Genomic DNA, 18,628 nt, shown 5'->3' with positions numbered 1-18,628 from the left:
TTCTGGAAATTCATTATCAGTGGAATTTAATTTATTTTGCTCGCACACCCCTAAAATATTGTTGAAAATCTGCCTACTGCTCACACATTTTTAGTTTAGTTTCATCATCAATTTACATAGTTGCAAAGAATGTAAGTTTAGTGTGTTATAAATATTGACATTTTAAAATAGAACTGCTGCATCACTTTTAAAAATATATGCAATATAATTGAATTCCTAATGATTGGATACTCACTACCGTCCATATTAAAAACACCGAGCAGACTCTTCTTTAAAAGTCACGAATTTCACAGCTCATGAGATCGAGCCCCGCATCAGGCTCTGTGCTGACAGCTCAGAGCCTGGAGCCGGCTTTGGATTCTGTGTCTCCCTCTCTTTCTTTTCCCCTCCCCTGCTCAAGCTCTCTCTCTCTCTCCTTTAAAAATAAATAAAAATAAAAAAATAAAATAAAAAGTAAAAGTCACAGATTTTATGTTGGTCCTTTATCTCTGCAGTTCATGTTTGCATTTCATTTCCCCTTTGGAATTTTTTCTTATATATATTTTCATACTTGAAAGTCTTTTAAGTACCACCCTGTGGTAGATTGCAAAAATGGTCCTAATGCATCAGCCGTCTTTTGCCATGTTACTTTGTACTATTTCCCATTTTGACTCTCGGACTGATGACTTACTTCAGCCAGTGTGATGCTGGGAAATGTGATTCAGGGGCTTGTGAAGCTTTTGAGAGATGGGGCTCACCTTCTCTCTTAGGTTTCTGCCAGAGCTTGTCTGCTGGAGAGCGAAAGACACCTGAAGCAGAGCTGAGTGTCCCCTACATGAGTCAACAGTCAGACAACACAAATGTGTGAGCAAAACCAGCCAGAATAAGCAGTCACCAAGCCAGTCTCCAGCTGCTCCACATGAACAAATACATGCTTACTGCTGGGTAATACTTACGTTTTGTGTTGTCTTATATGCAGCATTAGTGTTGGAAAAATCTGAGTCAGTCTACCATACTTTTCTATGAAATAAGAGTAAAATCGGGGTGGTTTTTTTTAGTGTCTGTGACCATAAGTTCTAAATTAAAAAAAAAACATTAATGTTTATTCTTATTTTTGAGAGAGAAACAGAGAGAGAGAGACAGAGTGCAAGCAGGACAGGGGCAGAGAGAAAGGGAGACACTGAATCCGAAGCAGGCTCCAGGTTCTGAGCTGTCAGCACAGAGCCCAACGCGGGGCTCGAACCCACGAACTGTGAGATCATGACCTGAGCTGAAGTTGGACGTTTAACCGACTGAGCCACCTAGGCACCCCCTCCCCATAAGTTCTAAGTTTAAAACAATGCATTTCTTCATGTTTATCAATTCCATTATTAGTAGTACCTTGCAAATTTAAACAACCTAAATACACTACAAAATTTAACACGTATTTATTAAATAAAAAGGTAAAATTGTATTTAAAATCCATTCCATAATGAGAGAAATGAGGATTTTTCCAATTATTTCAAGAATTTATGGATGAATATTGAATGAAACAAGGCTAATAATCCATTCTATTCATTTCAAAAATATTTACAAATGTAAGTGTTCAGAAATCTTGCCCACATACATATGTTTGTGGGAATGACAGTGGTTTTATGATAGCAATACCATTCAATTGTTTTCTTGTCTTCCCTGATTTATATACAAATTTAACACAGGATCTCTAATCAAGAGTATTTTTAATGATTTAACCATTGACAGCTGTATAGATTCTACCTGAAGTTTTGAACATAAAGACTCGATAACCATCTGATTTAAAAAATCATCTTTGAAACTCAGTTATTAAAGGCACTTATTTTCTCAACAGGAATTACCAATCATTCAAATGGTCTCTCTGTTTTGCGTCACATACATTCTTACAACTGGGGCAGCGTACCAAAAGATATGTTCCTATTTTGTAAAACGGGAGAACTATCGTAAAAAGAGAAGGGGTGAGTTCTTATACCAATAAAATTCTGGACAGAGTGAGTACATTTGGAAGTCAAACATCTGGAAATCTTACATCAAGTAAACCTTCACAAACTATTGCCCTTGGAAATACATGTGCACTTCAGGAGCAGGAGTACCCTGGTGTTCTGTTCACTGCTCTTACACAAAACCAGGGAGGAAAGGCAGCTTCCAGGCTCACCTACCCAAACCTTAGTCAGCCATTTCTCCTCTTTCATTTCGGTAGCATGTGTACATGATGCTTCAAATGTGGAGCTCCTCTCAAAGTCTTATATTCTTCCTAGACTAGGTATGGGGAAATTCATCCAAACTTATTTGGATGGTTTTCATTCCATCCCAACTGGGATTTCTGTCCTTATTGTTAATCATGACTCTTCTGTCTCAAACCTTCTTGTCCCTCTTCTCCACTCCGTTTTGATTCCCCCGACTCCACTCACAGTCCTAGAGACATTTTTTTCTTTCCATGAGTTAGAATTTCTTAAATAACAAGATAAGATCTTGTTTTCCTCCCCTCCGCCCGCCGTGTCAGAGTTGATTCTTTTGGGCGTTCTCTGAGCTTTGTTCCTAATACGGAAATCAATTCTTTGTTAAAAGACTGGGCATAAAAAATCATTATGGATTTCTAAAAGCATGGTGAAGGCTAGACTAACTTCACTGCTTTGGCTGTATACATTTTCCTTTATGGCGGGTAGCAAACTGTGTGGATCTGTTTTATGTGGAATGATTGAAGGAAGTAAACAAAATCTCACATAAAGCTAAAGAGCAAAACAAATACTATACAAAAAGGAGAAAAATTATGTGATATTTCAAAACATTCTCCACCCTCCTATAACCTTTAACTATACTTAGGTGTTTATATTGTGTTTTGACCTATGGTATTCTGAAGTATGCATTTTGTATTCAGCAACATGTTTCGCTTAATTATTTACTCATAACCATGCCTCATGTCACTGGGACCCTGCAATGAGGCTGCCTGAGCAATTTTCAGCACATCATCAATACTCACTAGAGTGTTGCAGAAGATGGAGAGAAGGACACAGAAGACACCACTTCTGTGACTTTTCATCACCCATTAAATAAAGCCTAAATTCCTTAGTGTGTCCAGTCTCCCTTAATATATTGTATCCTTAATATATTGTACCCTTAATATATTGTAATATATTCCTCCAGTCTCCCTTAATATATTGTATCTAGCTCTTATGTACAAACTAAATCTGACCTAACATACTCAGCATCTGTCATTATCTTCTTTAAAACCTTCTACTCTAGCTAGCCAGAACTGCTTGGAAACTCTGAAGTGAGGTGCACACCCATCTCAGTATCAAGAGTATTTGCCTCCATCCTTTTCTGTATTTCTTTCAAGGCCCATATCTTAAGTTCCTCACCTTGAAAGCTTCGTCTATCATGCATACAAGTTTATCTCTCCCCTCTAAATTCATCATTTTAATTGTCTTTATAATTGCTTACAAATTATTATTATTCATATGTCTCTCCACTGAAGGAGCAAGTTGCTTGAGAGACGGGGAACTGTTTCATGGTTTTAATCCGTATTCTTAAACACTGAGTTTTACACATAGTGGGTATCTTAGTGGGTGTCAGCAAAGGTCCAAGGCGCCTTTCACAATTTCTGCCTCATTGTCAATATATGATATCGCCTTCAATTTCTCAGAGACAATTGAGATAATCATAGGAGGACTTAATAACATTTCAGCCCTCTATGTCTACACATCTGCCTATAGCTGCTCCATTGTTGCCTCTCTACTTCTAGCCATCAGAGAATCTGATGCTCAGGCTTTACCCAAGACCAGTTAAATCAGAATCTCCGATCCAAGAAAGACCAATTAGATCAGAATGACGATAGGGCTTTGAAATTGGAATTTTTAAAAAAGCCTCTCGTGATTGATAACCAGTGTTGTCAATTTCTGGAATAGATTCTAGCCTCTCTCATCTTTAAGTCTATTCTCTTTTCTGGTACCTTCACCCTATGTCTGTATTAATTATTTCCATCAACTTACTACAATGCTAAACATTTTTCCCTAAGCAATGCAAACCAAACTAAAACTAATACTCTTGATTTTTATTCCACTCTTTCTGTTATAGTTTAAGTACGTCCTTTCCATTTATAGGTTACTTTGGAAAATATACTTAGATAAATTATAAGAGTTCAGGTCCAGTCAGAAGGTAGAAACCACACAATAGGCTAAACGTGAAGTTTAATATAAAAGAGTACTGGCTGTGATAAAAGAGGAAGATGTAAAATAAGCTGTGCTCTAAATAGTACCCTAGGGCTGTGGGAGAATACCCCCCCAAAAAAGGACAATTTGGAAGGGGTTCAGATCTATTTGGAGGAGGTGTGGTTCAGCCATCAGAGAGCAGAGAAGTTTGCTGGGTTTAGCCAGGCTACAGTTGATGTGGAGTTTCTGGGATAGGAGTAAGTCACTGTGGTAGGCAGAATAACGACCCCTCAAAATGTCCAAATCCTAATTCTAGAAACCTGTGAATATCCTCTCATATATTGTAAAATGAACTTTGAAGATACCATTCAGTTAAGGACCTTGAGATGGAGAGATTCCCCTGGATTATCTGGGTGGGAGCGATATAATCACTTGCATCCTTTTTTTGAGAGAGAGCGGGAGAGGGGCAGAGGGAGAGGGAGGAGAGGGAGAGAGAATCTTAAGCAGGCTCCACACCCATTGCAGAGCCCCTCCATCTCACAAGCATGAGATCATGGCCTGAGCCGACGTCAAGAGTCAGACACTTAACCAACTGAGCCACCCAGGTGCCCCTCACTTGGGTCCTTAAAAGTGAAGAACCTTTCTCACCAGTTGTCAGAGAGAGATGCGGCTACAGATGAATGGTCAGAGAAGCACTATTGCTGACTTTGAATATGGAGAAAGGGACCGTGAGCCAAGTGAAGTGGACAGTTTCTAGAAGCCGGAAAGGCAAAGAAACAGATTCTCACTGAGAGCCTCCAGAAGGAACCAGGCCTTTTGATACCTTGATTTGAGTCCAGTGAGACATGTTGGACTTCTGAGCTGCAGAAGTTGAAGATAATGAATTTCTGGTTTCAGCCACTAAATTTGTGGTGATTGATTATATTTGCAATAGAAAACTAACACATTCATTCTTCGGAGTGCAGGAAGGGAGCAGGTGATCAGCAGCTGGTGGCACAGGTGTATATAACTCATCGTGGCAGTTCTGGAGCTGGTGGTAGTAGGAGGCCCTCACAGTGCAGAGGACTCTGGTTTCTGAGTAGAGGGGATGCAGAAAGGTTATCCTTAGGCTGAGGCTACACGGTCTCAAAGGGATGCCAGCTAGGGAAGACTTCACGAGCTGTCTTCACATCTACGAAGCCCACCTGTGGATCCCCCCAAAAAAGGAAATGATAGGAGAGCCCCTTCCCTTTTCAGTGTCCCCACCAAGTGTCCACACTGAGAATGCTTAGCTTCATGCTCACTTGAAAGACATATTTACAGGAATTCTGTTGTTTATCACAGAGCAGATATTGAAAAGGTATATTTGGAGCAGAGATAATCGATTGATAGCTGACATAAATTTCCGAAGCATGGCTGTCCTTTCATTACATCCCATGGCAACTTGAAATCTGTGTGTCTGTCTCCACCGAAACTACCCTTGTCAAGGCAATGAGCTGTCAGCTGCACTTAGTCCTTATGTGTGTAATAATCAACAATGTTGGTTAGTATATTCTCGGCAAAACTGTCTTTTCTCTTGATTTCCTGACATTGTTCCTCATTCCTCTCCCACACCTCTGAGTCTTTATTTATAGTCTGCTTCCAGAGTTTTTTGGGCTTTGTTTTATTTCTGTGCCATCATTCTTTCTTCAGCTCACCATTTACAGTCTCTTCTCCAATGAACATATCCACATCTACACGTAGAAATTAAGTGAGTGGTAGATAATGATAATTCTCAATTCTGTATCCTCAGCCTGGGTTTCTTCTCAGCTCTAGTCCTCCATCACCAGGTCCTTCCTGGACATGTATCAGTAGGAGCCCCAAGTCATCATGGCCAAACCAAATGCATTATCTGCCCTAATTCCACCTCACAGAGTGGAATATTGGTGGCTAATCCCAGCCATGCAAATTTTAAACAGAACCTGGGGAGTCATCTTCACTCATTCTCTCATGTGCTCTATCATCAATTCTCAACAAATATCATAAAGTTGAATATACTTTCTGAATGTCTCTCAAGTCCAGCCCCTTCTACCAACCTCCTTGCCTACGTTCAAGTAGGCTTTTCCTCCTCTCTGGAACATTGTGATGGATTCCAGATTATCCCTGGCTTTTTAAGAAGCCAGTCTTTCTGGCTTCCTACCTACCCATGCTCTAAAACAAACAGTGTACATTTTTGATTAAATGAGCAACATCCCATCTCTGTTCATCAGCACTCCTCGAGTGTATAGACTTCTGCACAAGTAAAAGTATTTTATTAAGGGGAGCGTTTGCATTAAGCTTGCATAATAGATCAAACTCAGATACGAGGAGACATTGGAAAGAAATAGGAAGGATAGAATTCCAGTGAGTGCTTGTGGGGATATGAAACTTTTTTCCAGATAGATTTATGTATTTATATAAAGATGCATGCTATAATATTTAAAAAATCCATACAGAAGTCTCTTGAGTGCCTGGTTGAAGACTTTGAAGTGACTCTGTAATTAAAAGGTATTGATTGAGCCAGGAGATTGTCAATTTTAAAACCTTTCTTAAGTCTACAAATTTAACTGCATCTTTATGTATTCTTTCTTTCCTGCTGTTGTAATTGATGCCATGGCCCTCCTTTCAAAAGGCAAACCCTTTCGTGTGTTCTCAGGAGCTCAACTGATCCTGCCTTCTCAGATATTTTCTTTGTGTGTTATCTCTTCCCCACACTAAATCTGCAGCCCGCTCTGTACTCTCACTTTTTCTCATCATTTAAATATGTTCTTATATCTCTGACACCCCACTTGCACTTGCTTAGACCGCCCCTTCCATGATATCTCCTGCAAAGGGTGTGCCCATATACATTCTTAATTTTCTCACAAGTATTTTACTTTTCAAACACGTCAATCTGATTTCTGCCTGTAAGGCTTCCCCAAAACTATTCCTGCAGATTTAACCAGAGGGGTCTATATTATCAAATCCTGTGGCTATTTCTCAAAAGGTGTTGATGTCTCAGTCCATTTTCTACCTTATTCCCTGGCTTTCTACCTACCTTTTTGGCTACTCCTTCACAGGTCTCCTTTGTTACCATCCTCTTCTCTGGCTGAAATGTTGGCAATCGTTGGGGTTCATTTCTGGGTCAGCTTCTCTCCTCACATCATATTTCCACCTTAAATGTTCCATCTGTGTCGTTGTCTTCAAAAACCATGTGCTAATGACTGCCAAGTTTATCTCGGGATTGCAGGCATCCAGGTATGAGCTCCAGCTATAGGCAGTCAGGTCTAAAGCAAAAGGACAGATGGAGAAGCATTATGAAAGATGAGTCAGCCTGATTTCATTTGTCATTACTTCCACCCAAAGCTGAATTTTGGAGAAACTAGCTAAATTTTAGTCCAACGCTTTAAAAATCTTCAAGAAATGAATATTCATTTAGATAAATGAAGAGTTCCTCTCTCCCCATTGCATCATAAACTCTTTGTAAAATACCTTAATTCATCTTCTAAATGTGCCTACTGATTGTTTTAAACCAGATCTTGAATATCTTAGAATATTTGTGGGTAAATCACGGCAACTTTAAATGTGCCTAACCTGCCCTCATGAGCCATTCTTTCCTGGGTAAATATTCCCCTGGAGTCCTCCCTCCCAGCAAGACGCACAGCAGTCTCTTAGGATAGCCGCACGTTGATATTATTGTTAAAGCATGAAGGATGGGGCTGCTTTTGAAAATGCTGGGTTTTTTACTTATGCCATAATTCATCCAATTTTCCTGTCTGCTGTCATCAAATAATGTGCCTGTTGGCTGGGTCAGTACAACTGACATCCAGTTGGAATCTTTTAGAACGACTTTTGTATTTCAGTAAGACTTAAATATTACTGAGCTGTTTGAGGTATCCGATTTAAGAAAAATTTGACTGACAATTCAATGTTTTAATTATATTACTGTAATACTAGGATTATATTTTTATATTCATGAAAATGATATGAAGTAGTGGCCAGATTTCAATCAAAATACTAATCATGTCCTTAACACTGTGGTCTTCTAATTAGCATTGCAACAACCAAGTTGTGCTTTTATTCATTTTACAAAATTGTTTCTTTGTGTCTGAGGGAGGTTACGTCAGTAGGAGAGATGGAGTGACAATTATCCTGTCACAAATATTCTCTCTCTGTAGTGATTTCCACATTGTATTTTTAAAACTTTTTTTTAACGTTTATTTATTTTTGAGAGAGAGAGACAGAGCACGAGCGGGGGAGGGGCAGAGAGAGAGGGAGACCCAGAATCCGAAGCAGGCTCCAGGATCTGAACTGTCAGCACCGAGCCCGACCGGGGCTCGAACCCATGAACCATGAGATCACGACCTGAGCCGAAGTCGGACACTCAACCTACTGAGCCACGCAGGCGCTCCTGCATTGTATTCTGTAATACCAAAATTTGTTAAGTACAAGTTCAGCGGAATTTTCTCTGAAACTTGACATTCATCAGATTCTCACATAACTTCTTGATTCATTCATAGGTAATGATGCAAATTCATTAGCTTCTCCTTGTGCTTCATTTTTTTTTTTTACTATTTCACACAGTTTTTCATAGAAACAGTGTTTGATCTGAGAACATCTGCAGCAGTTGGAAACATTTTTCCAGTACTCAACTTACTAGTGCCTGCTATTGTATTGTATCAGCTGTCACAGTTCTTACTATCAGGATACACACACACATCAGTTTTGTCTATGCGTTGGAAGCCTTGACTGGAATTAATAATGAACTGGCTATTTCGGCATCATACTTAAAGCTTTCTGATTTAAGCATCAAATCCTGCCAATTACTTGTTCTGCTATCACTTTAAAATTAAAACTCTAAACTCACCCAGCACACCAGCAGCTATCAGCAGTAACTTAATTCATTGACTGCCTTCTGCCTAGAGGCCCTTAACTTCATAATCTCATTTAATCCTTACGCTAAACGTATATGTTAAACACTATGAAATTGAAACTCAAAGAGGCTAAATCACGTTCTAAAAGTCACAAACAAATCTAAGTTGCAAAACAGGCTCAGTATCATGATTGAGTCCTAAAGCCATGACATTGCCGCCCTCCCGAACCTTCCCATTGGCCCTTCCCTATCAGTTGCAGTAACTTCAGGGTAACAGAGCAGTTGTTGTACCTTACCTTGTTTGACTCCTTGTGTGTGTCCTAGATTGTATCTTCCAGTTTTCTGTACTTTTGCCCTCCTTTAGAGATTTATGTCTCCTTTTAATGAAACACATGCTCTTAATATGATGTCTAATTGTAAGGAACAAAAAGTATCCCAACTATAAAATATGTTTTGATTCACATAAAAGATTTAATTATTTTGTTCACATGAGAATCATTCCCCTGTAATTTCTGATTCCCAAAACTAGACCGGAACCCACTCGAAGGGGTTTTCACTTGAAAAGTTTGAGAAAATTTGAACACCAAAATAAATAAGGGCAATCATAGATTATAGCCAATTCAATAAAATAAGAATTGTGAGTCCATATTGACAATACATTAACAATTAACTAAGTAAGTAAATAAATGTACATGGAGAAAAGAAAGTGTTTCCTTGTAGATAAGATGCCAAATAATAAAACGGATGATGATACTTATAAAAATAGATGCTGCATTTAAGGGAAAGTTTTGATAATATTTACCTGAACTTATAGTATTGTCAACAAATTCCTTATTACTTACACAAAGAAAAAATACTAACTATGGAGTGAAGAAACCAGATTAACCAAGAGATCAAAATTAACAGCACCAGTAAGGGGGCAAACAGATTCCATGTGCCTCCAGCTATGATACATTGAAAAGAACATAATATCAATTATATAGTTTCAAACAGTTCATCACATGAATATAATCGTATCATAGGGAAATCAAAGAAAACCAAAGTAAGAGATGTTCTAGAACAACTATCTGCAAACTCTTTTGATAATGGGTCAGTAGAGAATATTTTAGGTTTGAAGCATTTTGTGGAGTTTTTTAAAGAGTTTTTTTTTTTTAAAAATCTGACTTGGGGCGCCTGGGTGGCTCAGTCGGTTAAGCGTCCGACTTCAGCTCAGGTCACGATCTCACGGTCCGCGAGTTCGAGCCCCGCGTCGGGCTCTGGGCTGATGGCTCGGAGCCTGGAGCCTGCTTCCGACTCTGTGTCTCCCTCTCTCTCTGCCCCTCCCCCGTTCATGCTGTCTCTCTCTGTCTCAAAAATAAATAAACGTTAAAAAAATAAAATAAAAAAAAAATAAAAAAATCTGACTTTTATCGCTTTTTTTTTTTCTGTTTTGTTTTTTAAACCCTTTAAAAATACAGAACCCATTACTAGTTCTAGGGCTGTAGAAAAACAGGCCAACGTCTGAATTTGGCTTGTAGGATGTAGTTTGTCAATCCCTGTCCTAGAGACAAACTCCTATATTCTCCAAAAATAATGACTTGAAAGACTAAGAAAGGCTGAGGTGCTGTTTCAGGTCATGGGAAACTAAGAAGACATGACAACTAAATGTAATACATAGGTTCTGGGCTAGATGATCACTGCAAAAAAAAAATGCTGTAAAGGCTTATTGAGGCAGCTGATGGAGCTAGAATATGAATTACAGATTATAAAAAGCATAATATCAATGTTAACTTTCCTATTTTTAATTTTTTTTTTTTTAACGTTTATTTATTTTTGAGACAGAGAGAGACAGAGCATGAACGGGGGAGGGTCAGAGAGAGGGAGACACAGAATCTGAAATAGGCACCAGGCTCTGAGCTGTCAGCACAGAGCCTGACGCGGGGCTCGAACTCACAGACCGTGAGATCGTGACCTGAGCCGAAGTTGGCCGCTTAACCAACTGAGCCACCCAGGCGCCCCTTAACTTTCCTATTTTTAAAAAGTGCACTATAGATATATGGGAGAATATTATTGCTCTTAGTCAATATACACTAAGTTTTATGGGGCAGATGGACAAGATATATTCAGCATACTCTTGTGTTGTATTTATGCGCACGTATGCACACATGTATACACATCCATACACATACAGAGAACGAAAGCAAATGTGAGTGTGGCAGCTGTGTAGAGGGTATTGCCATCAGTGGGTTCTAAAAGGACACCCAAGATTTCCACCCCCTGCTGCACACATCCCGTATAACCCCTTTTACTGAGTGTGAGTGGCGCTATGAGGTCATTCCATGATTAGATTATGCTATCTGGCAAAGGTGAAGAGATGTTGCAAATGCAATTAAGATCCCAAATCAGTTGGCTTCAGTTAATCAAAAGTGGATCATCCTGAGTGGGTCTGATCTCCACAGATGAACCCTGTAAAAGAGAGTCTAGGTGTCAGAGACACACTTCCACTGGCTTTGAGGAATCGAGCGGCTGAGTTAGGAGAGGGTCTGTGAGAAGTCCACCTGGCGAGGAACGGCAGGTGACCTCTTGGAGCCAAGAGTGACTTTTAGCTGACAGCCATCAAGAAAACAGGAGCTCTTTTAGCTGCAAGATACCAGATTCTGCCAATGACCAGGTGAGGGTGGGAGATGATCCCCAACTCCAGAAAGGAGTAGTACCTAACACCTTGACTGAGAGACTCTGAGCGGAAACCAGCCAAGCCATATTCCTGGACTCCTGACTCACGTAAATTGTGGGATAACACATACACACTGTTTTAAGCTAGGTGTGTACTAATTTGTTACCCAGCATAGAAAACGAATGCGGGTAAACAGAGACTCTTTGTATAATCCTCATGTGATTTCTATACATCTGAAACTCTTTCTATAGAAAAACATTTTTGAAACACCTTGCCCCTCTCTGCACCACTTTTTCTTTTATCCTGCTTAGAGGGTCACAGGCTGATCAGCATAATCATGATCTCAAACTTTCCATTTCAGTAGCTCAAATAAGAATGCAGAATAAGGGGCACCTGGATGGCTCAGCAACCGATGGCTCGGTTAAGCATTCAACTCTTGATTTCAGCTCGGGTCATGACCTCATGGTTTATGAGATGGAGCCCCACAGGCAGGCTCTGAGCTGACAGTATGGAGCCTGCTTAGGATTCTCTCTCCCTCTCTCTCTTCCCCTCCCTCCCTTCCTCCCTCCCTCTCTCTCTCTCAAAATAAATAAATAAACTTCAAAAGAAGAATGGAGAATAACAATAGTAACATGGCCATTAAATGTCTTTGAAATCTTTTATTGCGTTTTGCTATTAATGTAAATATTGCAGTAAAGTATAACGGAACTGTTTATTTTAATATGATAATTAAAGCTTGTACTTTCTGGCCATAATGAAGAAATAAGAATTGGATTTTCCTCCTGCCGTAAACAACTAGAAAACTGGACAATGTAAGAAATAGTGACTTTTAAACACTAGAAAGCAAGAAGTGAATAATTGTAATCCCTAAGAGAACAGGAAAAAAAATGAAACAAGCCATAAAATCATCCCATATTTCTATCTTTTTGCATTTACTAAATTACATCTCAGATTGGGAGATCTTAAGCAGAGCACAGAGGTTCTGGTGAATCATAGAGACTGAGATAGAAGTTGAGAGTGGCTGAAATGGCCAGAAAAATGAGCAGAATGTCAGAGAGGAGGAAGTTATACAGAAATGCTCCCTGAAACTTCATAGGTTACCTTGAGTTTATTTACTGAATTCTAGGCTTATACATTTAGAAGGCTGGGAGAATAACTGGGAAACCCCAAGCTAAACAATTCTGGAAGGTCCCAGAAACCTGGGAGATGATGGGGCTCTGATAAAGCAAAGCTGACAGACCATGTCAAGTAGCCAATGCATTTAGTAGATAATCCCAAATGGTCAAGTCATAATAGATGGCAATATCGTGATTGTATTTTGACCTTGTATACAGTGACCTTGTTAAACTCAGTTTTTAGTTCTAGAAATACTTTTTGTAAAATCGCTAGAATTTTCTACATAGACAATGTTTTTTTTAATGTGCAAATAAAGACCATTTCAAATCTTTAAGCTCTTAACCACAATAGTAGAGCTAAACCTTAATCTGTATAAAAGATAACTTCCATAGGACTTGACAATGAATGTTTAAAATATGCACCAGAGTAAGAGAAACAAAATAAAACTGTAGTGATGCTGGATGTGGTATTGGAAAACGCTTATTTTAAATCTGATTTTACCATATACTAAATATGTGAAAAAGTGAAAAGGCATTTAACTACTCTGAGTTTTATTCCAATTTATAAACGAGGAAACTAATACTTAATCCACAGAACTATTGTGAGACTTGAATAAGAAAATATACACATAAGAGCTTTGTAAATCATAAGATTAATATAAATATTTAGCACTTTCATTTTTTGTAAAGCTCAGCAAGAGAAAAAATGTAGCCTTTAAAAAAAATAAAATTAAAATATTTTAAATAAAAATTTACAAATAAGAGCCACTCTTTAGAAAGGACCGTATTACTGGGATTATTTTTAGGTTTTTGTTGTCGTTTTGATATAAGTAATACATAAATATAATAGATTCATTTTTTAAATGTTAGTAATATAGAGTGGATATTTTAAAATAAAACTGCCAATTAACCAGTAAAAAATTCTGTTGATGCTTCTGTTGATAGTTTATACACACACATGCACACAGAGGGAGAGAGGTATGTACATATGTATAGATTTTACCTTAAAATGGACTGCTATTTTATAAATACTTTCAGGATACTGTTGAAGTTTCTTGATCGTATATATGTTTCTTAAGTATTTTCATATTCAATATTACCTCTTACATTTTGCTACTTTACGTGTTTTTCCTGTTACCCTTTTTGGACCCAAGAAACCTACACTGTCACTTCTTTCTATGATGTTTTAGTATCTTTATGAAATCAAAGGTATTCAGTTATAAAATGTGGGTAATTTGTTTGGAAAGTACTCCCATTGTAGTAGTGACTACAAGTGTTTATATGAAAACTATCATGAACACAATTTACAGGTAAATTTGCTAGGTGTCTGTATGAAATATTATATTTTTCAGGTTTTATTTAAATTCCAAGTGGTTAACAAACAGTGTAATATTAGTTTCAGTGTAGAATTTAGTGCTTCATCACTTATATACAACACCCAGTGCTCATCACAAGTGCTCTCCTTAATCCCCATCACCTACTTAACCTACCCGCCACCCACCTCCCCTCCAGTAACCATCTGTGTCCTGTTGAGAGTCTGTTTCCAGGTTTGCCTCTCCCCACCCCCCACTATGTTCATTTGTTTTGTTTCTTAAATTCCACATATGAATGAAATCATATGGTATTTGTCTTTCCCTGTCCGACTTCTTTCGCTTAGCATAATACTCCCCAGGTCCATCTGTGTTGTTGTAAGCGGCAAGATTTCATTTCTTTATTATGACGGAGTAATACTCTATTGTGTAAATATACCATATCTTCTTTATCCATCTATCCAATGGACATCTGGGCTGCTTCCATATTTTGGCTATTGTAAATGATGCTGCATAGTAGTACATGTATCTTTTCAAACTGATGTTTTTGTATTCTTTGTGTAAGTCCCTTGTAGTGGAATCACTGGAATATATGGTAATTCTGTCTTTAATTTTTTGAGGAAACTCTATACTGTTTTCCACAGTGGCTGCACCACTTTGCATTCCCACCAACAGTACACGAGTGTTCCCCTTTGTCCTCATTCTTGCCAATACCAATTGTTTGCCGTGTTGTTAATTTTAGCTATTATGATAAGTGTAAGATGATATCTCACTGTAGTTTTGATTTGCATTTCTCTGATGAAGAGTGATGTTGAGCATCTTTTCATGGGTCTGTTTGCCAGTCTGTATGTCTCTGGAGAAATATCCGTTCATGTCTTCTGCCAGTTTTTTAATTGGATTATTAGGGGGTTTTTTGGTGTTGAGTTTTATAACTTCTTTATGTATTTTGGATAGTAACCCTTTATCAGATATGTCATTTGCACGTATCTTCTCTCATGCAGTAGGTTGTCTTTTAGTCCTGTTGATTGTTTCCTTCACTGTGCAGAGCTCTTTATTTTTGAAGTAATCCCCAAATTTTGTTTTTGCTTTTGTTGCCCTTGCCTCTTGAGACATACCTAGAAAAATGTTGTAACTGCCAAAGACAGAGAAATTACTGCCTGTGCTCTCTTCTAGGATTTTTGTGGTTTTCAGGTCTCACATTTAGGTCTTTAATCCATTTGGAGTTTATTTTTTTTTTGTATGGTGTGAGAAAGTGGTCTAGTTTCATTCTTTTGTATGTGGTCATCCAGTGTCCCCAACACCGTTTGTTGAAAAGACTGTCTTTCCCATTGCATATTCTTGTCTCCTTTTATCAAAGATTAATTGATCATATAATCATGGGCTTATTTCTAGACTTGCTATTCTGTTCCACTATTATTGTGGCCGTTCCATACTGTTTAGATTACTACAGCTTTGTAGTATATCCTGATATCTAGGTTTAGGATAACTTCAGCTTGTTCTTCTTTCTTAAGATTGCTCTGGTTATTCAGGGTCTTTTGTGGTTCCATACAAATTTTAGGATTATTTGTTCTAGCTCTTTGAAAAATGCCATTGGTATTTTGATAGGAATTGCATTAGATCTGTAGATTACTTCGGGTACTATGACATGTTAATATTTATTTCTTCCAAGTCAGGAGAGTGAAATATCTTTCCTTTTATTTGTGTCATCATCTGTTTATTTCATCAGTGTTTTACAGTTTTCAGAATCCAGGTTTTCAGCTCCTTGGTTAATTTCATTCCTAGGTATTTTACTCTTTTTGGTGCAATTGTAAATGGGAATGTTTTCTTAGTTTCACCTTCTGATACGTCATTTTTAGTACAGAAATTCAATGGATTTCTGTGTATTGATTTTGTATCGTGACACCTTGCTGAATTCATTTATCAGTTCTAGAAGTGTTTTGTTGGAGTCTTTCAGGGGTTCTGTATACAGTAGCAAGTCATCTGCAAATAATGAACGTTTTCCTGCTTCCATATCAATTTAAATACTTTTATTTCTTTTTCTTGTGTGATTTCTGTGGCTGTGATGTCCAGCACTATGTTGAATAAAGGTGGTAAGAGTGGACATCCTTGTCTTATTTCTGATCTTAAGGGAAAAGTTCTCAGTTTTTAATCATTGATCATGATGTTAGCTGTGAGTTTTTCTTATATGGCCTTTACTATGTTGAGATATGTTCCCTCTAGATCCAGGAGGTACAGAGAACCCCCAACAAAATCAACTGTTCCCTCTAACCCTACTTTGTTGAGTGTTCTTACTATGAATGGATGTTGTACTTTGTCAAATGTTTTTTCTGTGCCAATGAAAATGATCATATGGCTTTTTCCTTTTCTCTGTTGATGTGATGTATCATGTTGATCAATTTGTGGATATTGAACCACTCCTGCAACCCAGGATTAAATCCCACTTGACTGCAGTGATGATTTTTTTTGTTTAATTTGAGAGAGAGAGAAAGAGAGAGAGAATTTCAAAAAGACTCCATATTCAGCGTGGAGCCCAATGTGGGACTTGATCCCATGACCCGGGGACCATGACCTGACCCAAAATCAAGAGTTGGGCAGTCAACCAACTGAGCCACCCAGGTGCCCCAATGAATGATTTGTTTAAATGTATTGTTGGATTCGGTTTGCTAATATTTTGTTGAGGATTTTTTGCATCAGTGTTCATCAGAGACACTGGTCTGTAGATGTCTTTTTTGGTAGTGTTTTTATCTGGCTTTGGTATCAGGAAAGTGCCGGCTTTATAGAATGGATTTGGAAGTTTTCCTTCCTCTTCCTTTTTTGGAATAGTTTGAGAAGAAGAGGTATTAACCCTTTTTTAAATGTTTGGTAGAATTCACTTCTGAAGCCATGTGGTCCTGGACTTTTGTTTGTAAAGAGATTTTTCACTGCTGATTCAATTTCATTGCTGGTAATCCGTCTGTTCAAATTTTCTGTTTCTTCCTGATTCAGTTTTGGGAGGTTATATTTTCTAGGAATGGATCCATGTTTTCTAGATTGTCCAATTTGTTGAAATAATTTTTCATAATATTCTCTTTTATTCCTTTGTATTTCTCTGGTGTTGGTTATTTCTCTTTCATTTCTGATTTTTTTATTTGAATCTTCTTTCCCTAATGTGCGCACACTCTCTCCCCCCCCCCCCCCTTTTTTGATGAGGCTGGCTCAAGGTTTATTAAGTTTGTTGATCCTTTCAAAGAAGCAGCTCCTGGTTTCATTGATCTGTTCTATTTTTCGTGGGTTTTTTTTGTTTTTTGTTTTTTAGTTTCTATTTCATTTATTTCTGCTCTAAGCTTTATTTCCTTCCTTCTACTGGTTTGGGGTTCAGTTTGTTCTTCTCTTTCTAGCTCCTTTAGGTATAAGATGAGGTTGTTTATTTGAGATTTTTCTTGATTCTTGGTAGGGACCTGTGTTGCTATAAACTTCTCATATTTCTCTCCTAGAACCACTTTTGCTGCATCCCAAAGATTTTGAACCTTTGCGTTTTCACTTTTATTTGTCTTCATGTATTTTTGATTTCCTCTTTGATTTCTTGGTTGACCCATTTGTTGTTTAGAAGCATGTTTTTTAACCTCAATGTATTTGTGTTCTTTCCAGATTTTTCCTTGTGGTTGATTTCTAGTTTCATAGCATATTTTTTGTCTATTCCATCACCCTATGTCTTTTGATGAGAGCATTTATTCTAGTTACATTCAAAGTAATTATTGATAGGTCCATACTTACTGCCATTTTGTTGCTTGTTTTATGGTTGTTTTTGTAGTTCTTCCCTGTTCCTTTACTCCCTTGCTCTCTCCTCTCATGTTCTTTAGTGTTCTTTAGTGATATGCTTGGATTCCTTTCTGTTTATTTTTACATATCTTACCAGTTTTGATTTGTGGTTACTGTTATATATATATGTTTCTAGGAATTCATCCATTTTTTCTAGATTGTCCAATTTGTTGAAATAATTTTTCATAATATTTTAATCCTTTGTATTTCTCTGGTGTTGGTTATTTCTTTCATTTCTGAAAGAAATATATATATATATATATATATATATATATATATATATATATATAAACATACATAGAGCAGTCTATATTAAGTTGATGGTCACTTAAGTTTGAACCCATTCTTTACTCTTCTCCTCTCCCCCTACATTTTAGGTATATGGTGTCATACTTTACAACCTTTTATTTTGTGAGTCCTTTGAATGATTTTTATAGATATACTTTATATAAATACATTTTTGTTGTTTTGTTTGTTTGTTTTACTGCTTTGGTGCTTCATACTTTTTTTACTCCGACTTGTGTTTCCTTTCCACTCAAAGAGTCCCCTTTAATATTAACATTTCTCATAGGCCTGGTTTAGTGGTGATGAGTTCCTTGAACTTATGCTTGACTGGGAAACTCTATCTCTCTTTCTATTCTGAATGATAGCCTTGCTGGATAGAGTATTCTCAGCTATAGATTCTTTTTCTTTCATTCCTTTGAATATATCATACCACTCCCTTCTGGTCTGTAAAGTGTCTGTTGCAAAATCAGCTGATAGCC

This window comes from Panthera onca, chromosome D3 (genome assembly GCF_046562875.1).
Source record: "Panthera onca isolate mPanOnc1 chromosome D3, mPanOnc1 haplotype 2, whole genome shotgun sequence".
NCBI classification, from domain to species: Eukaryota; Metazoa; Chordata; class Mammalia; order Carnivora; family Felidae; genus Panthera; species Panthera onca.
Note: the sequence above shows the minus strand (reverse complement) of the source record.